Genomic DNA, 23,223 nt, shown 5'->3' with positions numbered 1-23,223 from the left:
TATTTATTTATATGTACATACATACATACTAGGAATTGAGCACAGGGGGCTTAACCACTGAGCAATATCCCCATCTCATTTTTATTTAAAAATTTTTTTTTTAGTTGTTGATGGACCTTTATTTTATTCATTTATCTATATATGGTGCCGAGAATCGAATCCGGTGCTTCACACATGCAAGGCAAGCATCACACCACTGAGCCACAAATCCCAGCCTCTTATTTTTTGAGACAGGGGCTTGATAAGTTGCTGAGGCTGACTTTGAACTTGTGATCCTCTTACCTCAGCCTCCCAAGCTGCTGGGATTACAGATATGTGTCACCATGCCCGGCTTACCCATTTATTTTAAAAAGATGCAACTGAGAAGAACTAGATGGAAAAGGTGCATAAGACAAGATATGGGGAAGGTAGAGGAGGTTTCCATGCCCACTCCAATCCTCAGTGTGTTCAGCAACTCAGAAGCTCTCTGGATCTTGTCTTTAGATTTTATGGAAGCTTCTATGCTTAGGCATAAATCATTGACTGTTGGTGATTAGCATAAACTTCAGCCTCTGTAACCTTCCCTAGAGGTGGGGCTTGAAAGTTTTAACTCTATAATTATATGGTTGGTTCTTCCAACTCTGTAACCATATAATGACATGGGTTGGTTCTTCTGGCTACCAGACTCCCATCCTTTAAGGATTTCCAAAAGTCATCTCATAAACAGATATGATTAAAAGGGGTTTGTTGTGAATATTAAAAGATGGAAGGAGCTGGGCATGGTAGTGCATGCCTGTGATCCCAGTGACTCCAGAGGCCAAGACAGGAGGATTACAAGTTCAAAGCCAGTCTCAGCAATTTAGTGAGGCCCTGTCTCAAACAAAACAAAACAAAACAAAAAAATCTGATAGTCCTTTTCACTTTTACAACTTATATAAACAGGGAAATGACTAGAGCTTTAATAGCTATGTGTCAGAAACTGTGGGATAGACCCAAATATGTATTTTTTCTTTCCTATGCAATGCATTTTATTTACTGACCTCTCTGAAACAAGCCAAAATTCTTGTGGCTAATGGAACTTTCTGTGCTAAAATGTTCAACAGGACAAATTTCTATCAAAAAAAAAATTAATGTAGTGCTTTCACTTCACTCTTGAGGAATCAACATATGAACATTACATTTAGATGGTAAAATCAAATTAAAAATATAGGCTAGCCGGTCGCAGTGGAGCATGTCTGTAATTCCAGTAGCTTGGGAGGCTGAGGTAGGAGGATTGCAAGTTCAAAGCCAGCCTCAGCAAAAGTGATATGCTAAACAACTCTGAGAGATCCTGCCTCTAAATAAAATAGGGGCTAAAGATGTGGCTCAGTGGTCAAGTGCCCCTGAGTTCAATCCCCAGTACCCCCCAAATGATGTAGGATAAATATGAAATCATGTCATATTTCTGGTTTCCTAGAAAAGAAAACAACATTTGTGGCAGTCACCTTACTTAACACCTTGGTTAAGTAAGAAAAGAAAATGAGCAGGGGTGTTATAGAGGTATACAAAGATTAAACAGTTCAAATTATCCTTAGCCCTTCTGAGAAATATGGGAAATATATAGCAAATATTCTGTAATATGGTGATTTCGGTCATTATAGTTATCATTTTGTCCAAATATATTTCTTATATCATAATATCACATTTCCGAATTCATATTTTGAAGATATAACCTTTAGTAACTCAGAATGTGGGTGTGTTGGAGACATAGTTATGATGAGTTCGTACTGGGGTATGATTCTAATACAGTATGGTTGGTGTCTTTATAAAAAAGAGGAAATTTAGGCATAAATGTATGGAGAATGCCACATGAAAATAGAGAGCAGATTTCTGCTTCTATATACCAAGGAATGCCAAGTATTGCCAACAAACCACCAGAAGTTAGGAAAGAACATTGGAACAGATTTCTTCACAGCTTTCAGAAGGAGCCAGTTCTATTGATACCTTAATTTCAGATTTCTAATTGCTAGAACTGTGGAGCAATAAATTTCTGTTGTTTACATCTCTTGTGGTGGTACTTCAAGGCATTTTGTTACAGCTTCCCTAACAAGCTATACAGTGCTTAATATCCTTTGCAAACAAATATAAAACTCGAAATAGCAACTTTTTTTTTTTTGAGAGAGAGAGAGAGAGAGTTTTTTTTTTAATATTTTTTAGTTTTCAGCGGACACAACATCTGTGTTTGTATGTGGTGCTGAGGATCAAACCCGGGCCGCATGCATGCCAGGTGAGCATGCTACCACTTGAGCCACATCCCCAGCCCTCGAAATAGCAACTCTTGACAAGTATAATGATTAATGTTTATGTGTATTTCCTATGAGACTACTAAGTTTTTTTTAAATATATATCTTTTTTAGTTTTCGATGGACATTTATTTATTTATGTACTTATTTATATGGTGCTGAGACTCAAACCCAATGCCTCACAAATGGTAGGCAAGTCCTCTACCATTGAGTCTTAACCCCAGTCCCAAATTTTTTAAAATAGTTGGACTACCTTTATTGTTTTGAGCAAATTCATTTTTAAAAAATTTTTGGTTGTTGATAGATCTTTATTTTATTTATTTTTATGTGGTGCTGAGAATCAAACCCAGTGTCTCACACATGCCAGGCAGTTGCACTACCACTCAGCCCCAGCCCCAGCCCCAAGCAAATCCATTTTTTTAGTTGTGGATGGACACAATACCTTTATTTTATTCATTTTTTATTTTTATGTGGTGCTGAGGATCCACCCCAGTGCCTCACACATACTAGGCAAGTGCTCTACCACTGAGCCATGACTCCAGCCCCTGCAAATTCATTTTTTTTGAGATAATTTCCAGATATTGGTATGTTTGTTTTCACATGTATAATAATCAGCTAACATTTAATTACTTATTATATATCATGCCTTGTGTAAATGCTTTATGGTTTTAATTCATTTGATTCTTAAAACCAACACTGTGAGAGCCAGGCACAGTGGTACATGCAGAAGAATTACAAGTTTGAGGCCAGCCTTGGCAACTTAGTTAAGACCCTATCTCAAAATAAAAAAAGTCTGGTGATGTAGCTCAGCTCTAGAGTGTTTGCCTAGCACACCTTGCCCTGAGTTCAAACCCCAGTACCGGCAGGGGTGATATTGGATTGGATTATAACTGATGGAATTAAAATATTCATTTACAGATCCATACTATTATAAATAAATAAGAGAACAGAGAATGTTTTTTTCTTATTAAAAAATCTCAATTAGAACACTACAGTAATAATTGTAGCATGTGAGATCATTTTGATGAGAGTTAAAATTAGTGGGCAGATTTTTGAGAATGAACATTTTGCATAGCCTCAAAGTATCTTCCCCAGTCTGAAGAAGAGGGGGCCTTAAGCTGAAATAGTGAAGTCAAGTTATATGTGTGGAAGAATTTCCTGATTAAAGATAACAGATTGTGGAAATATTAGAGTGAGTCATAAAATCACCTGGAGAATATTTTTTCCCAATTAAAGAAGTGATTGTTTGTTTTAAAACACTTTTAATTGTAGATGGACATAATAATTTTATTTATTTTTGTATGTGGTGCTGAGGATTGAATCCAGGGCCTCACTGAGTGATAGGCAAGCACTCAACCACTGAGTCACAATCGCAGCCCAAAGAAGTGGGTTTGGAAAAAGCTAAACGTGTTCAGATGAAACCTGGAGTATACCTACAACTCTTAACGATTCCTATTTTGTGTTCTGTAGCATAATATTTGTTGATTAAATGTTCTGTTCCCTAGTTTTAGTTTTCCTTCCTTGTCTTGATATAAGCCCCCACCATTGACTCCAGATGTGTTTGTCTCTTGAGCTATTATATCCTCAGACCTTTTTATTTATTTTGAGACAGCCTCACTAAATTGCTGAGATTGGTCTTGAAGTTGAGATCTTCCTCCTTAGCATCCTAAACATCTGGGATTTTAGGCCTGAATCACTTCACCTAGCATGAACTTCCTTCAGGTTTCTTTCAGTCTCTATTATATAAATCTATGTGGTATTGGTGGGAGGCCAGATAGGGAGAAAAATGGTAGAATGAATACTATATAATGTGTTTGCCTAGAAGTAGTAGAGGAAAATATAAAAATAAAAAATGAATAGCCATACTACCCATGTTAAGATTAATTAGTCTCTGATTGAAATGATCAATTACATTTTAGGGCTGAGAGTGGAGCTCAGTGTTAATGTGCTAGCTTGATATATTTGAGGTCCTAAATCCCCAGAACTATTAAAAATTAAAAAATCTAGATCTCATTTTTGGCACAGTATGTTCCAGCACCTGGGTTCAGTTCCCAGAACTGCCAATGAATGAATGAGTGAAATTTCTTTATCTAGGAGAATATAATTAATGCACTATTAAAGATTTTGAGAATAAGCTTAGCTAAAGAGCTTTGAATGAATACAGAGGACATGCAAATTAGGTTTTAAATTTAGATGTTGCTAATCTTGCTGGGGAAAGGAGCTATTTTAACTTTGGAGTCTGATCATAAATGGACAGGAATTTGTGAAAAGATGCTGAAGTGTATCCTTGAGTGGACAGTATGAAGAGTAGAATGTAACTCCCTTTTTCTGGAATTTTGGGGGTAACTTCATTATAAGTAGGAGGCATTGGCTTGAATGCTGAGCAAGTGAGAGAGAGATCCTGATCTACTATTTGGGGGTTCTCCTTTTTTTAATATTAATTTTTAATTGTGGATGAACTTCTATTTTAATTAATTAATTTATTTATATGTGGTTCCAAGAATCAAACCCAGTGCTCCACACATGCTAGGCACGCTCTCCACCACTGAGCCACAATCCCAGCCCTGGGCAGAAATTAAACAAGGGGTTGGGATTGTGGCTCAGCGGTAGAGCACAGGCAGGCCCAGGTTTGATCCTCTGATCCTCAGCACCACATAAAAATAAAGGCATTGGGTTGTCCATCTACACCTAAAAAAATAAATATTAAAAAAGAAATTAAACAAAAGCCAACCTGCCTTGAACTAAAATACAGAAAAGTTTATTCTCTCAAAATGATATATTCCTATATTTTAATGTTTTTTGCAAATTTAAAATTCCATGAGACTTGTGACTTTCATTTACTAATTGTGAATTTTTTGGGGGGTGGGGTGGGAATACTGGGAATTGAACTAAGGGGTATTCAACCACCAAACCACATCCCCAGCCACCCCAACCAGCTCTAGTTGTGAATTTTTTAAAACTGGTGTTGTTTAATATTTGTTCTGCTAGAATTGGAGGGAGAATATTGTCAAGCTTTGTGTTTCTTCCTTGGATTTAAATTTTTTTATTATTTCATTATTGTGATATCCAGAAGTATTTTTCTTTTTTTTTTTTTTAAACATCCTCTCATATTTTATTTATTTATTTATTTATTTATTTATTTATTTATTTATTTTTAAAGAGAGAGTGAGAGAGAGGGGGACAGAGAAAGAGAGAGAGAATTTTAACATTTATTTATTTTTTCTTAGTTCTCGGCGGACACAACATCTTTGTTGGTATGTGGTGCTGCTGAGGATGGAACCCGGGCCGCACGCATGCTAGGCGAGCGTGCTACCGCTTGAGCCACATCCCCAGCCCCCTCCAGAAGTATTTTTCAAGTTTGAAAGTTATTGGGTTAAAATATGCCATCAGGTGAAAAGTTAATGTGCACATAAAAGAGATTCAGTCATTTTTTTTTTGAGAAACAAAAAGTTAAACAAAAAGTTTTAACAGATGCTATTGCTTCATCCTCTCCTACAAAGCATGTGTCCAAAAGATGTACATGTTTTTCCTAAGCACATCAACCTGCTTGCTTGATTTTTGTCACTCAGTAGCAATTTTTTCATAAACAGAAAGTGTTAAATGTTAATGTAAATAAATTTATCAGTCTTTTCTGTATGATTAGAGATTTTTGTGTCCTAATTAAGAAGTTTCACAGTGTTTGGTAGTGTATGCCTATAATCCTGGCAGCTCGGCAAGCTGAGGCAGGAGAATCACAAGTTCAGTGCCAGCCTCAGCAACTTAGGGAGACCTTGTCTCTAAGTAAAACATAAATAAAAAGGCTGGCACAGACACTCACTATAGCAGCAGCTTCCCCAGCCTGTTGCGATGGCACAAGCCTGTAATTCCAGTGACGGGGGAGGCTGAGGCAGGAGGATTGCAAGTTCAAGGCAATAACAAGACCCTGTCTTAAAATAAAAGGTAAAAAGGACTAAAGATGTGGATCAGTGGTTAAGCACATCTGGGTTCAATCCTAGATACAAAACAAAAACAAAAAGCTTCTTCATACTTAAGTAATGAATTAGTCTTTTCTCCCTCTCTGTGTCTCTGTATATATAGATATAGTGTGCATGTGTGTGTTTTCTCCCCCACATCTCCCTACATAATACGTAATAGGGTTTCCACTTAGGGGTCCTTTATCCCTACCCTTTGTTTATTTTTTGTTTTCCATGTAAACCTTTTGTTTTCGTGATTTTTAAATCACATTTACAGATAAAGGAAAATTCTAGGTCCAAATAGATAACAATGAAGGTACTACTGCTAGAAGAAATGCATGCCCCACACCTAAATAGCAAGGGACACCATGCATATCACCATGTAGACTAGGTAATTAGAACAATGAAAAGAACAGGAGACTTGGTATAGTCCATGCAGTACTTTCTGACCACTCCCCTTCATGCTGCAGAACCAAATAAAAACTGTAGTACCTCAGATGAACCATAATTGGGTCCTGATCACACTGAAAGAACCACCTCCCATTGCTAATATTAGGCCAACGGTGTTAGTTACAGAAAGATATCCATTAACAAATATAAATATCAAAACAACAACAGTTTTGCTTCTTTTAAGTATAGCAGTGGATTAATTTCACCTCCCAAGGGCTTAGTCCTAAAACTTCCTATTGGCATTTGCACCAAACAAAGCTCCCCATATTTCAGGCATCATCTGCTGGGCTATGAGATCCAGCTGGCTTTCCAGGGTGTTGGAACCCTTTATTTTACCATCCCCATTATAGATCTTAACTCTTAACTCCACTAGCTATTTCCTCAGGCAGGGTATAGGCCTCCTGATCGATCAACATCCTTCTTGGTGACAATTGTGTGTAACCTTTACCAGAGGAAAACCTTGTTTCCTGCAGTGAACAGTCATTAGGGGCTCCAACAACTGGTACAGAGCTTGGAGGACCAGCTGATCCAGCAGCACTTGATATCTGGTTGTATCTTTTACCACCTTGCTGACTCTCTGTTTTGCTTCATTCAGTAAGTCAATGATAAGGTCACCTCTTGCTCAAAGGATTGGGACTTGCTTGATTCATCAAATTGGACATCTAAATTTTTTTCTGCTGCTCAATTTGTTTGTCTTCCTTCTCATAGTATTACATAATATCCAGGTTTTGGGTTTTCACAAAATGGCTTTTCTCAATGTTGAACTCTTCTTCTGCCTTCACATCTATTTCTTCTGCTTTCTCATTGGCTTCTTGTTCAGTGAAAGCCATCATGTGCTTTAGTGGAATGGTAGTTTAATTCCACTGAGACTTACCTGATTCTGCATGTCAGCATCACTGAGAGCCATGACAAAAGCAATGCTAGGCCAGTGGGCAACGGAAAAATTAATCCAGTGCTCTTTTATTTTTTGAGAGAGGGTCTTGCTAAGTTGCCCAGACTGTCTTTGAACTTATGATCCTTCTGCTTCAGCCTCAATAACAGCTGAGATTATAGGCATGTGCCATGTTTGGAATTTATTATAAATTTTATAGTGGTTTTTAAATTTGTTTTGCTTTGCCTTTTACATTTAGGTTATAATCCACAGAAATTAGTTTTATGTGTACTGTGAAGTAGATGTCAGGTTTTTTGCCTTCTTTTAACTTTCACTTTTTTATTAGAATAATATATATATTATTATGCATATATGTGTGTGTTATAGCCCAGTATGGATATATAATTATCCCTACATTATATATTTTTTATTTGTTTTGGAGCTATAATTTTGAACCTGGGAACATGCTCTAAATCTGAGCTATACTACCAGCTACCACATAATATTTTGATTGATTGATTGATTGATTGTGGTGCTGGGGATTGTATGCTAGGCAAGAGCTGTGCCACTGTAGCCCCACTGTATTAAGATAACCTTTTCCCCCGTGCTCTAACATGTCACTTTTGTAATAATTGTGTATAAATTTATTAGTCTGGTTCTGGAATTCCTATTCTCCTAATTTAGTTTGTCTACCCTTTCAGCAGTACCAGACTATCTTACTCACTATAACTATATATAACTATATATAACTATATACAAGTTGCTGATTTCCCAGAGAGCAAACCTCCTAACTTTTTCATTTATTCAAAAGTAAATCTTAGCCTTTTGCCCCTATGGGGAAGATTTTTAAATTAAGGTTTTGTTTCAGTCAGCTTTTGCACTGCTGTGACTAAAAGGACCAGATCAGAACAGAGGAGGAAATTTATTTCGAGTCTCGCAGTTTCAGAGGTCTCCAATCCGGAGACAGCATGCTCCATTCCTTGGGACTCAAGGCAAGGCAGGACATACGACATCATGGCATAAAAGTGTGGCAGAGGGAACCAGCTTACATGATCAGGAAGTAGGGAGGGAGGACTCCACTTGCCAGATGCAAACATGCCCCAAACCACCCCTCAATATCCACCTCCTCCAGCTACACCCTACCACTCAGTTAATCTCAATCAGGGGATTTATCCAATGATTGGGTTAAAACTCTAGAACCCAATCACTTTTCCCCTGAATCTATGTACATTGTCTCACACGTGAGCTTTTGGTGGACACCTTATAGGTCTTGTTGGTCCTTCTCCTTGTGTATTTGTCTCCTGCTTCCTTAATTTCTTGTTTCTTAGGGTCTATTTTTGTTGATCTTTTCTAATTTTTTGAAAGATATACCTAGCTCATTATTTTTTTTTGCTTTTTGCACCCTAATACATGCTATATATATGTGAGTATAATTATATAAAATTTCCCTTTAAGTGCTGTCATTAAATTTGAGATTTTAGGGACTGGGGATGTGGCTCAAGCGGTAGCGTGCTCGTCTGGCATGCGTGCGGCCCGGGTTCGATCCTCAGCACCACATACAAACAAAGATGTTGTGTCCACCAAATACTAAAAAATAAATATTAAAAATTCTCTCTCAAAAAAAAAAATTGAGATTTTATGAATATGTTTTGGCTACCTGAAAATAATGTGTATTTTGCATTTGTTAGGTATAAATTCTGCATATAATTACTCAGGGTTATTTTGGGGGGAGTACCAGGGATTGAACTCGGGGCACTCGACCACTGAGCCATATCCCTAGCCCTATTTTGTATTTTATTTAGACACAGGGTCTCATGGAGTTGCTTGGCACCTTGCCATTGCTAAGGCTGGCTTTGAACTCACAATCTTCTTGCCTCAGCTTCCTGAGCTGCTGGGATTACAGGTGTGTGCTGTCGGGCGTAGTTTAGATCTGTGTCCTTATTGAACTTTTGTCTGTTCTGTTACTGAAAGAAAAAATTTTAAAATCTCTCACTGTGAGGGGCTGGGGTTGTGCTTCAGTGGTGGAGCGTCCACTAGCATGTGTGAGGACCTGGGTTTGATCCTCAGCACCACATAAAGATAAATAAAGGTATTGTGTCCATCTACAACTAAAAAATGTTAAAAAAACAAAACAAAAAAAACCCTCTCACTGTGATTGTGCCTCTATATGTTTACATTTATATTGTTTTCATTTTTATTTTATGTGCTATTAAGATTTTAATGTTTGGCATACATCTTTTTAATTGTTATATTTTCTTGGTGAGTTGTGTTTTTTTTTTTTTTTTTTTTTGTGTGTGTGTGTGTGTGTGTGTACCAGGGATCGAACCCAGCAGTGCTTAACCACTGGGTTAAGTCCTTTAACCACATGCTGGTTTATATTTTATTTAGAGACAGGGTCTTGTCAAGTTGCTTAGGGCCTTGCTAAATTACTGAGACTGGCTTTGAACTGTCAATCCTCCTGCCTCAGTCTCTGAGCCACTGAGATTACAGGTGTGTGCCACCATGCCTGGCTTGTGAATTGAATCTTTGATCATCATCTCAGGTGTTCCTCTTTATTTCTAGTAATTCTTTTTGCTCTAAAGTTTTCTTTAATTTTCTTAAAAATATTTTTTTAGTTGTAGATGAACACAATACCTTTATTTAATTTATTTATATGTGGTGCTGAGGATCGAACCCAGGGCCTCACATGTGTTAGGGCAAGCACTCTACCACTGAGCCACAACCCCAGCCCTTACTTTAATTTTTGTTTTTTTTGCTTTTATTCCTTTTTTTTTTTTTTTTGAGATAGGATCTCAATAGGTTGCCCAGGCTGGTCTCAACCTGGGCTCAAGGATGTGACGGTGCACTATAACCTCATGGATTGCCAGGGTTGACTGAACTGATCTTGTGGGCCAGGAGGGTGTCCCCTTCCTCCCTCGGTACTCCAGGTCCTACCCTCCCAAAGCTACATGCTTGATCAAAAAGGTCTTCTCCAGTAGAGAAGAAACATTCTCAGGTAGCTAGGTTTTCCTATTAGAATCTCCAACCAAGCTTTCAAAAGTGGCCTCAGGTGATCCTCCTGCCTCAGCCTTCTGAGTTGATGGGACTTCAGGAATGCTACTGCATCTGGCTTTACTTTTTTTTTTTTTTTGGTATCAGATTGAACCCAGAGGTGCTTAAGCACTGATCCACATCTACAGCTCAGCTCTCTTTATTTTTTGAGACAGGGTTTTGCTAAATTGCTTAGGGCCTAATTAAGTTGCTGAGGTTGGCTTTGAACTCAGGATCTTCCTGCCTTAGCCTCCTGAGGCCCAGAGATTACAGGCATGTACCAATGTTGTGCCCACTGGCTTTACTTTGATAGTAATATAATAACATCGTTTGGTTGTGTTTTCTCTCTTTATTTTCAGCCTCTTTATATTCTTAGGTTTCAGATGTCTTAATAAGTAGCATATAGTTTAGTCATTAGTTAGGCTTTGTGCTTGTCCAATCAGATAAACTTTTAAAAATTGAAACATCAGTACACTTACATTTAATATAATTATCAATAAACTGGGTACAGTGGGGCATGCCTATAATCCCAGCACCTCCAGAGGCTGAGTCCTTGCTCTCAAGTTCAGGGCCAGGCTGAGCAGCTTAGGGGGCTTCTGTCTCAAAAATAATAAGAAAAAGAAAAAGGGGTCGAGATGTGGCTCAATGGTAGAATGCCCTTGGGTTCAACCCTCACCCAATTGGGGCAGGGATTATGAAATGATTTTCAAAAGACTACAAATTCAAATAACACAAGAAAGGGAAAAATTGTCTAGGAAAAAAAATCACATTAAGAAGATAGTGGATTTATTTTAAAACCAAATATATATAAGTTTGTGTGTGTGTGTGTTTGTTTTGTTTTTGTAATACTGGAAATTGAACCCACAGGTCTTTGACTAAGCTACATCCCCAGCTCTTTTTTTTTTTTTTTTGGTGCTAGAGATGGAACACAAGAGTGCTTAACCACTGAGTGACATCCCCAGCCCTTGACTCATCTTTTATCCTTATGATACATTGTTTTTTGGGGGGAGGGGGGGTTTACTGGAATTTGAACTAAAGGGCACTCAACCACTGAGCCACATCCCTATCCTTGTTTTTGTATTTTATTTAGAGAAACAGGTCTCACTGAGGCTGGCTTTGAATTCACAATCCTCTTGCCTCAGCCTCCTGAGCTGCTGGGATTACAGACATGGACCACAGTACCGGCTACATTCTTCTTCTTCTTTTTATTTTTTTAATATTAATTTTTTTAGTTGTAGTTGGACATAATACCTTTTAAAATTTATTTTACATGGTGCTGAGGACCGAATCCAGGGCCTCGCACATGCTAGGTAAGTGTTCTACCACTGAGTCACAACCCAGCCCCCTTCCCACATTGTTAATGTATAACTTGTGCTATCTGAAATACTTTTCAAGACTTGAGGCTGAATACAATTTTGAAAGACAATTTAATTTTTTCTTTTCTTCAGGCATAACCATATGTGATAACAAATGTATAAGCTCATAATGTAACCAGGAAAGAGAAGTTCCACAAAACTACATTATATGAGAAAAGGATCAGGCTCCAAAGTACATAGTACACTTGGAGAAAAAGTAATAGCCTTCCATGATTGGCAAATGGTGTTAATGTTTGTCAAGGGTGGTAGATGAGTCTAGAGGCTAGGCTCAAGTTTGATTGTAAAAGTCTTTAAATACCTGCTAAAGACTTGACTTTATCTTATGGATACTGGGGAGCCCTGGAACGTTTTATAAATTGAGAAAAGGTTAATCCATCAGTCCATAGGTTAGGCACAGCACAGTGCTTCCTTCTCTTGTTCTCTTTTGTATGTATGCATGTTTATTTCCTTCAGTGGTTTGTAAACTCATTTTAGATACAGACCTTATTTGTTTTTGCATTCTCATCTCTCAACTTCCTTATTTACTAGCAATTAATAGTTTTGGAATGGAGTAAGAAAAAATATTAGTCATGTAAGCATTATAATATTTATTTACTTTTTATCTTTGGTAAGAATATCTAGTGGATGTTTATATATTTGCATCTTTCTTGTTTTCAACTTTAATGTGAGTAAAAAAAATTTTTTTTTAATTTAGGGTTTTTTTAGATCAATTTTAGGTTCATAGCAAAATTGAGAGAAAAGCACCATGATTTCATATACACTCCTTGCCTACGCAAATACTTAGTCTTACCCTTTTTCAGTATCCACCATTAGAGTGGTAGATTTATTTAAAATGATGAATCTACATAATTTATCTAGAGTCCATCATTTATATTAGGTTTCACTTCTGTGAATTTGGACAAATGTATAATGATATGTATCCATCATTGTTGTCTCATACAGAGAGTTTTCACACTTTTAAAAAACACAAAGTTTTGCAAAAATAAAAAAGAGATAATAATTTGGTATGAACATACTTTATATAGAGAGTTACAAAAATTTTGCTGTGAATGGATAATTATGAATGTAATTATGAATGTAATGCACTCCACTATTGTCATATATGTAAGAAATAAATAAAAAAAGAAAAAGTTTTAAACATCTTCTGTCCTCTCCCTGTTTATCCCTACTTCTAGCCCCTGGCCAGCTAATATTTTTACTGTTTCCTTAGTTTTGCCTTCTCCAGAATGTCCTATAGTAGTTGGAATCATACAGTCATTTTAGATTGGCTTCTTACATTTAGAATCATACATTTATGGTCCCTACATGTCTCATGGTTTTATAGTTTATTCCTTTTTAGTACTGAATAAATTCCATTGACTGGGTAAACTTCAGTTTGTTTATCCACTTACCTACGGAAGGACATTTTAATTGCTTATAACTTTTGGCAGTTATGACTAAAGCAGTAACATCTTTGTGCCACTTTTTTTGTTTTTTCTTTTTTCCTGTGGTGTTGGGAATTGAAACACAAAGTGTTCTCTACCTCTGAGCTATATCCCCAGTCCCCCATATGCATGCTTTATGTGTAGGTAGGTTTTTAGCTCTTTGAGTATTACCACTTTTATCATCTTGAAACTCGGAGAATCTAATAAATGTTGTAAAGAAATAAAACACCTTTACTAAAAGGAACTTTGGAGTCATAGATACGATGTTATTTAATTCAACAAATATGTGTAACCAAACTCATTCTCTTTATTTAAATATATGATTATATAAGTGTGGTTTTTGTTTCATAACTTTAGGAGAAACAAAATCTTTATTCAGTGTAGGTCTAGAAAAAGGCTGCTATGTTACTAAACTTCAGTGTTATGGACTGGGTTAGCAACATTAAAGTAGTCTAGCTTGGTTTAATTGATTTTCTGTTTTGCTATAGAATTGCATCACCTAGGGGAGACATCCTTGGATATGATAGTGCAGTGAAGTTGGCTTGCAGCTGAGTTTTTCTACTGTGATCCCCAGGTACTTTTCTCAGCTGTCTTTGTTATAATGATGGAACAGTGACTATAAATAATGTTTTTTGCTTAGCTGTGTTCTTAAAATCATAGCATATTATTTAAGCTGTGATTATGATAGTGCATTAATATTTTATAGCAGTGTCTGTGATTTAAAAAATAAGTAGAAAATTATAAATATCTAATTGGTCAGATTCAGTACTATTTGGCCTGTATGAAGTACTATTTGGCCAAGAATTGTGAAGTGGGTCATAATTTGTTATGGGTTGCAGGATAATTGAAGTTTCTTCATTTGTACAAACACTAGTCTTACATTCTTTGAATCCTGGGTATTCTTTACAAATCCTCTGTAGTTTTTTGGTTTTACTTTTTATTTTTTGCTATTAAGAGGTGTTTTTTTTTTTTTCAAAAGCTGAGGGCTTTTAATTGAACGGAAGATACAATTTTTGATGAAAGTGATCCAAGCGTTCAATGCATGAATTTAATTTTCTTGCATACGGCAAGGTAGGTGAGCCACAGAATTCCCACACACCATAATATAACAAAGAAACAATGCTGTCAGAGAATTATCTTCTGGTGAAGAAGTTTAAATTGAGTAAGAAATACACTATACATGGGCTGGGGATGTGGCTCAAGCGGTAGCGCGCTCGCCTGGCATGCGTGCGGCCCGGGTTTAATCTTCAGCACCACATACAAAGATGTTGTGTCCACCGAAAACTAAAAATAAATATTAAAAATTCTATCTCTCTCTCTCTCTCCTTCTCTCTCTCTCACTCTCTCTTTAAAAAAAAAAAAAGAAATACACTATACATAAACATACCCACTAAAACTCAGGTTGTGACAAAGGGACCTACAACTGAAACAAATAAAATTTGAGAAAAAAAAAAAAGGATTCAGGAATCTTTCTTTTTTTTAAAAATTAATTAATTAATTTATTTATTTTTAGTTTTTTTCGGTGGACACAACATTTTTGTTTGTATGTGGTGCTGAGGATCGAACCTGGGCTGCATGCATGCCAGGCGAGCGCACTACCACTTGAGCCACATCTCCAGCCCGGATTCAGGAATCTTTACAAATAATCTTAAGAGCAGACATTTCTGCATCAGATTGTTAATGACTAAAACACCCCAAAACTTTCAACAGCATTTTAGTGTAACCATGTAGATTTCCATGAAATATTATTATTTTTTGCTTATTTCCTTTTTCTTTCTCAAACTCAGCTATCTGATTAAATATATTGAGTAAATTTTGAGGTAAATTTTTTTTTAACTCTGCTTTCTGGTTGCTCTTTGCTATTTAGTCCATCTTCTTCTGGAATCTCTGTTTTGTTATCTTCCCCAGAATTGTCCTCTCTTTCATATTCTTGATTTGTATTTACCCAGTATCTTTGCTCATGTCTACTGAAATCATGTGATCCAGAATAAATGTATTTTTTGTGTTTTTCAACTGACTTCCAAGAATAGTCTAAACTTGCTGGTGAAGTTGAATACCTCACAGAACCTGGCTCCCACCTTCTATAGTGCTCTTTTCTTCCTTCTATGTCTTTTTCAAATCTCCTGTGACCATACATTTTTATCTTGTCCTCTGAATTCCTATAGAAGGAATCTGAGGAATTTCTTCTACTTGAAAAATGTCTTTCTGATTTACATGGCTTTTCAGTTTTGCTACTACTTGCCTGGGTTTTATAGCTATTGTAAAAATCTCTTGGATCTTCAGACCTACCTCCAAAATCATTTGGTATTTCAGCTGAAGAGGAAGAGAGAGGGCACTTATCTTTCTCTTTTACCTGTGTCTTTTGATATTGAAACCTGTCTTGCTTTTCCAGTAGTTTTTCCACTTCTTGTTTTTGGTTAAGAAAAGATGCAGAAGTATTACTTGGAACTGGATAGCACTCCTCTTTCCTATTCTGATCTATCTGACTTGAGGATGCCCTAGATGAATGCCTTTTGGAACTGCAAGAAGACTCTGACCAGTTCCTCTTTCTTTTCTTTTGCCTTCTGTGATCAGAAGAGAAAGAAGATGAGGAAGAAACTGATTCATCAGCAGAAGAAACACTTGAAGAGGAGGGTGATTTTCTTCTTCTTTAGCCTTTTCTCCTCTTTTAAGAGCTTACACAATATTTTCTTTGTTTTCTGCTTTTCTTCCTTTTCAGCTTGTTTTTCTCTGCATGTATTTATGAAGTTTCTACAAAGCATCCTCTGCATCTTTAAAAGTCTCATCCAAAGCCAAAGCTTTCTTATAGTAACTTTCAGCATTTAAAAACTTTTCTTGGGGTTGGGGTTGTGGCTCAGAGGTAGAGTACTCGCCTCACATGTGCGAGGTGCTGGGTTCGATCCTCAGCACCACATAAAAATAAACAAATAAAAATAAAGGTATTGTGTCCACCTGCAACAAAAAAAAATTTAAAACAACAACAACAAAAACTTTTCTTCTTCTTCTAGCTGTCCTCTTCTTTCTACAAGTGTTTGGCAGAGGTATTTTCTTGCATTTCTGTGAGTTGGACAGTTTTCCAATGCAAGCTCAAAATCTTCTATTGCTTTATTCAGACTTCCTTTTGTTGCATATAATGCTCCACGAGCTACCAAAGCTTCCACATTTTGCTTATCTATTTCCAGAGCTTTATTGTATTCATTCATAGCATCCACATGGCGTCCAACCTTAAAATAAAAAATATGGAACGCTTCACGAATTTGCATGTCATCCTTGCGCAGGGGCCATGCTAATCTTCTCTGTATTGTTCCAATTTTAGTATATGTGCTACTGAAGCGAGCACCTATTAAGAGGTTTTTAAAAAAAATTGTGATAAAAGCCAGGCATGGTTGTGCATGCCTGTAATCCCAGTGACTAGGGAGGCTGATGTAGGAGGATCACAACTTGACCAACCTGGGCAAGTTATTGATACCCTATCTTAAAATAAGGTATAAAGGGGTAGGGACATGGGTCAATGGTAGAGCACTTACCTAGCGTGCATGAGGCCCTGAGTTTGATCCCCAGCTCTGCAAAAAAGAAAATTAAAAAATTGTGCTACATAACTTATAACAAAAGTTACCATTTTAGGCATTTTTAGGCTTATAGTTCAATGATATTAAGTACATTCACAGCTTGGTATGGTGACACACACCTGTAATCCCAGCAGCTCAGGAGACTGAGACAGGAGGATCACAGACAGGTTCAAAGCTATCTTCAGCAATTTAATGAAACTTAGTGACCTTGTCTCAAAAACCTGAAAAGGACTAGTGATATGGCTCAGTGGTTAAGCTCTGTTGGGCTCAATCCTTGGTACCAAAAAAAAGTATATTGACATTATTTATACCACTATCACCACTATTCGTCATCCATCTAAATTTTGTGTGTGTGTGCGCGTGCAAGCACACATGTGCGAATGTTTTGGTTTTGGGGCAATACTGGTAATTGAACCCAGGGCCTTGTGCATTCTAAGATACATCCCCAGCCCTTTTCTTTTAAATTTCAAGAAAAGGTATTGCTAAGTTGTCCAGACTGGCCTCTAAATTGCAGTCTTCCTGCCTCAGCCTCCAGTAGCTAGAATTATAGTTGTATAATACCACACCTGGCTCCATAAGTTTTCTCTCTCTCCTCTCTCTCTCGAAACCAGGGATTGAACCCAGGGGCACTTAACCACTAAGCCACATCCCCAGCCCTTTTTAATTTTTAGACAGGGCTTGGCTAAGTTACTGAGGTTGTCTTTGAAGTTGGAAACTTCCTGCCTCAGTCTCCTGAGTTGCTGGGATTATGGGTGTACACCACCACGCCCAGCTCCCATAAGTTCTTTAACAGCTTTATTGAGATAGAATTATATAATTGAACCACTTGAAGTGTGTGTGTGTGTGTGTGTGTGTGTGTATGTGTGTATTTATATATATAAATAATATGTGCCATTTACTGTATATTATTATATTTTATATATTATATTTACAAAGTGGTGCAACCTCAAAAAGAATCCCTGAATCCTTTAGCTATCATTCACTATTTCCCCCTCCCCAGATGTAAGCAATCACTAATCTATTTTTTCTTTCTATATTTGCCGGTTTTAAACATGTAATAAATGGGATTACATATGATCTTTTTTCAAAATATTTTTTTTAATTGTAGTTGGACACAATACCTTTGTTTTTATGTGGTGCTGAGGATCGAACCCAGCAAGCGCCTTGCACATGCTAGGCAAGCACTCTATCACTGAGCCATACCCCAGCCCCCATATGATCTTCTTTGACTTGTCTTTTAATGTGGTGTTTTCTTTTAGTAGCAGGTCTCAGTACCTCATTCCTTTTCATGACTGAGTAATATTCCATTGCATGAATAATCACTTTTTGTTTATACATTCATCAATTGATGGACATTTGATTTGTTTCCACTTTTTAGCTATTTTGAATAGTGCATACTTTGTTAAAATTTCATTATCATGCAGTTCAGATTATTTTTAGTAATCTGTGACTTTGTAAATCCAGGGGTTACAAATAATACTTCTTGGGTTGCAGGGTACAGTGCCAGAACAGAGGGTTCCATTCCCAGCACCACAAAAAAAAAAAAAAAAAGAAAAGAAAAGAAAGGAAAGAAATAGCTGGCACAATGTCTGACTATCACAGTGTATCCCATTATTATATATAATGTACCAATAACCTTTTTTTAAAGGAAAATAAAATAAGTAGCAGGCATAGGTGTTATAATGCTATAATCCAGCTACTTTGGGACTCTGAGGCAGGAGGATAACAAGTTCAAGTTCATTCTGGGCGGCCTAGCCAGATCTTGTCTCAAAACTAATACAAAATTAAAAAGGGCCAGGGATGTAATTCCTTGTGCAAGGTCTTAGGTTCAATCTCCAGTGTTTAAAAAAAGGAAAGGGAAGGAAAGAAAGGAGGGAAAGGAGGAACAGGGCTGGAATTATGGCTCAGCAGCAGAGCGCTTGCCTCGCACGTGTGAGGCGCTGGGTTCGATCCTCAGCACTACATAAAAATAAAAAATAAAATAAAGGTATTGTTTTATCTACAACTAAAAAAAAAGAAAGGAACAAAGGAGCGAGTGAGGATGTTATCATTATTTCCAAGCATTTCAGGACTTTCTAGATTATCTTAGGTATACATTTCTTGTTTAGGTTCACTGAAGGCAGAGAACATATTCTTCATGATTTCAAAACCTTGAAGTTTATTAAACCTGCTTTATGGACTATACTTGTTTTGTTTTTTATTTTGGCAGTGGTAGGTTTTGAACCCAGAGCCTTTAAGCAGGCTAAGCTCCACTACTGATTTATACCCCCACCTGCTAGCACTTGTTTTCAGTTAAGAGATACCTTTGTCTTGAATTATCTTCAGTTTTCCAGTGAAATCTTAGATTGAGAAAGGGGACTATCTTCTAAAATATTAATGGCTTACTGCATTCACTGAGCATGGCCAATCATATTAAGCACTTTGCTGGTATTAAGCAATCAAGATAGGAAATGTTATCCTTATTTTATAAAATTGGGATGATTAAACTGTACAAGTTACATAGGTAGTAAAGTTGATAGGTAGAATAGACAAATCCATAGAGAGGAAAGTAGATTAGTGGTTACCAACGTCTGGGGAATGGGAGAAATGGGAAAATGGGAAATTAAATGGTTGTAGGAGGTTGTTGTTTTTTTTTTTTTTTTGGAGTGATGAAAATGTTCTGGACTTGTTAGTAATGGTGGTTGCACAAATGTCTGAATATACTAAAAATTATTGATTTTTTTTGCCTTAAAAGGGCAAATTTTGTGGTATGGGAAAAGTAGGACTAGAATTCAAATCCAGAAGCTGTCTCCTCAAATATTGCTTGTTCCTCAGTAAGAAATTGGGATAGGTTTAATATTTGAAGTAAAAAACTGAAAAGAGTATCTTAAACTATCTTAACTGTATCTTAAAGTAATATCCTGCATATGGTTCATTACAAATTAGCTTTTCTTACTTGACTTCTGTTAATCTCAGGTAGAGTTACAGATTTAAATTTGTTACGTTCTAAAAATAAGTTTTCTGATACAGGGAAAGCCATGAAGTTTGTTAATTTTTCTGACTAATGTCTCCTTCAGATCTCATCTATAAAGTCATTATTCTCTGGGAAGTTTTTTCTTACCATCCAGTCTCATTATAATAGAAACTGTTCCCTTCCCATAACATAACTTCTGTACTTTTTATAACATCACAATAATTATTTCTGTCTTGCACACTTAACCTTGACAGGACTAAGTTTTAATTGCTTTTATATTCATTCAGTCCCTGGCTTTTAGTATGTGCTTGTTCAAATGAAGAAATATGTGAGTAGGTTCAGTTTTGCATTATATTTGCTCTGGGCTACACGTATTTCAAAGATACAGCCCTGTCATTTGGATTAGGTTTCATACCTGAGTTGTTTGCTAGTGTTTGTTGTATACTAAGATGAAATAGGAATCCTACTGAGATCGTTGGAATGCAAGTTCTTACGTAGAAGTGCAAGATGGTATAATTAGTATGTTAAAAAAAAAAACATGGTTCAGTTTCAGAAACAGTATTATAAATGCTGAAATTAGGCTAGCATGTCAGTTTTATTTCACTGAAGAGGCATTGTGAATATTATTGTAAAATTTTATAGATTATTTACAAAAAGTCATCCCTTGATCTCTTCTTGTTTGGTTCCAGGACCCCTTGGATAACTAAATGCATGGATACTCAAGTCCTTTATATAAAATGGTTTAGTAAAACCTTGTGTATATCATCCTGTATGCTTTTTTTCTTGCCATGTACTTTAAGTCGTTACTTATGATATTTATCATTACTTGTAATACCTAATATAACGTAAATGCTGTGTAAATAGTATACTGTATTTTGGAGGGAATGGTGACCCCCCCCCCAAAAAAAAAAATCAAGTCTGTACATGTTTAGCACAGACATGTTTTTTTCTTTTGGGGGCGGGGTACCAGGGATTGAACCCAGGGATACTTCACCACTGAACCACATCCCTGGCCCTTCCTTCCTTCCTTCCTTCCTTCCTTCCTTCCTTCCTTCCTTCCTTCCTTCCTTCCTTCCTTCCTTCCTTCCTCCCTCCCTCCCTCCCTCCCTCCCTCCTTCCCTCCTTCCCTCCCTCTTGAGTTGCTTAGTAATTTAGTGAGGCAGGCTTGGAACTTATCACAATCCTCTTGCTCAGCCTCCCCAGCCACATGGATTACAGGCATGTGCCTGGCCAAACATGAATTTTTTAAAAGAATATTATCAATCCACACTTGGTTGAATGCTCAGATGCATGACAAACAACATACGTTTTAGAATGGTATGTTTGAACATTGCATTGCACTCTTGTAAACCAAACTAGACTATTTAGTTGTCTTTTGGGTGAAAGTATAGCTTTTTGTATATGGAACTACTGCTGTATGAAGGACTTAATTAGATAGACAGTAGTGTTGTGTTGGTAATGATTGATCAACCAAGACTAATGTAATGGTATAATGATGACAAATTATACATATTTTAAATATTTATTTATTTTGTGGTGCTGGAGATCAAACCCAGAGCCTTGTGCATGTTAAGCATATGCTTTACCACTGAGCTGTAGCCCCAACCCTGAACTTCTTATTTTAGTTAAAACACAAATGAGCATACATTCGGTAATTAATGTAGGAACAAGGTTTTTCCTTCTTCATGGGTCAATAATTGCTTTTCAGTTTGTTAAATGCATGAATCTTAACAGTTTTAGTAGTTTTTTTTTTTTTTTTGAGGGAGGTGCTGGGCTTCATGCATGCTAGGCACTCTGAGCTACATCTGCAGTCCCCTCTTCTGACAAAAAAGTAATTTACATGACCTAACAGTGTACAATATCATTTATAATTCATGGTTTTTGCTACTGTTAGTAAGATTTCCTTCCTTCCTTTATTCATTCTGTTGTGTTTTTTGGGGGAGATGTGTGTACTGGGGATTGAAATCAGAGGCACTTGACCAGAGGCACATCCCCAGCCCTATTGTGTATTTTATTTAGAGACCGTCTCACTGAGTTGCTTAGTAACTCGCTTTTGCTGAGGCTGGCTTTGAACTTGCCATCCTTCTGCCTCAGCCTCCCAAGCCTTGGACCACTTCGCCTGGCTGTTGATTCTTTGTACCAGAACAATGCGTATCTTTTTATTTTTTTGTAAGGTACAGTTTTTATGTAAATCAGGTTATCAACAAAAACCCCTGCATCAGCTAAGGATAACAAGTTCAGAAACCTTAAAGATTAGATTGGTTGTGATATTAGATTTATTTTGAAACCCAAATAGCTCCATATATGTAGCTTCAAAATGAAACAATTCTAATAATGTTCTTGTGGTGTTGCAATTCTAATGTTTGCCTTTGTCTATTCAAAATTTCCTCTTATACAAGCACTACATTGAATTAGGATCCACTGTAATCCAGCGTGACCTTATTTTAACTTGATTTCAATGTAAATTGAAACAGGCAAGAATTTATATCCCTGTAAGGTCTGGGTGAATGTGAATTTTGGGGGTATGGTATTCAACTCAGTTCAGTAGCCTCTTAGGGAGGAGGGAAAAGTTGGGATGTTTATGTGTTTTGTTGATCTGATTTAAGGTGGCTACTTTAATATGAGAATTGGAGCCGGGCACTATAGTGCATAACTGTAATCCCAGTGACTCAGGAGGCTGAAAAAGGAGGTTCTCAAGTTCAAGGCCTGCCTCAGCAATTTAGAGGCCCTAAGCAACTGGGTGAGACTCTGTCTCAGAATAAATAATAAACTGGGTGCTGTGGTACATGCCTGTAATCCCAGTGACTCTGGAGGCTGGGGCAGGAAGATTGCAATTCAAATCCAACCTCAGCAATTAATGAGACCCTGTCTAATAAAATAAAAGGCTGAGGATGTGGCTTGGTGGTTAAGCACTCCTGGGTTAAATCTCTAGTATTTAAATAAATAAATAAATAAGTACATAGGTAGGTAGGTGGTAGATAGATAAATAAATAAATAAATTTGGGATATATATTATAGCTCAGTGATAAATTGGCCCTAAGTTAAATCCCCAGTTCCCTCCCATCCCCTGCAAAAAATAAACTTGATTAGGATTGGGTAAAGATTTGTTACAGTAGCTGGATTTGTGAGTATAATAACAAATCTAGTGTTTTGAGGCAAGGTTGAATGAATCTTGGAGAGTAAAAGGAATAGTTTGTCCTTTCCCTCCGTCCACCCCTTCTTTGTCTTTCAGATTGAACCTAGAGGTTCTACTACTCAACTACATCCCCAACCCTTTTTTAAATTTTTTATTTTGAAACAGTGTCTTGGTAAGTTGCTGAGGATTTTGCAGAGTTC

At 36.8% G+C, this 23,223-nt stretch overlaps 1 protein-coding gene, 1 non-coding gene and 2 pseudogenes across 5 annotated transcripts in view; 1 reads left to right on the top strand and 3 right to left on the bottom strand.

Annotated features, from left to right (window-relative positions):
* Positions 1-23,223, top strand: part of Rab6a (RAB6A, member RAS oncogene family) — a 66,680-nt gene that overhangs the window by 13,817 nt on the left and 29,640 nt on the right. For 2 of the 4 annotated variants that reach the window (XM_013357693.3, XM_040284930.2), the window contains exon 2: positions 13,854-13,939. The exons of the other annotated variants lie outside the window; for them this stretch is intronic. The gene's annotated coding sequence lies outside the window, so the exon portion shown is untranslated. The remainder of the gene's footprint in view (positions 1-13,853; positions 13,940-23,223) is intronic. 4 annotated transcript variants of the gene reach the window in all.
* Positions 6,840-7,764, bottom strand: LOC101972851 (V-type proton ATPase subunit E 1 pseudogene; annotated as a pseudogene).
* On the bottom strand, positions 15,028-17,267 carry LOC144377446 (tetratricopeptide repeat protein 14 pseudogene; annotated as a pseudogene).
* Positions 16,599-16,705, bottom strand: LOC120890227 (U6 spliceosomal RNA). The gene has a single exon (XR_005734468.1). It is a non-coding gene; the product is annotated as a U6 spliceosomal RNA (small nuclear RNA).

The sequence above is a fragment of the Ictidomys tridecemlineatus genome, chromosome 4 (genome assembly GCF_052094955.1).
Source record: "Ictidomys tridecemlineatus isolate mIctTri1 chromosome 4, mIctTri1.hap1, whole genome shotgun sequence".
NCBI lineage: Eukaryota > Metazoa > Chordata > Mammalia > Rodentia > Sciuridae > Ictidomys > Ictidomys tridecemlineatus.
Note: the sequence above shows the minus strand (reverse complement) of the source record. Positions and strands in the feature narration are given on the sequence as shown.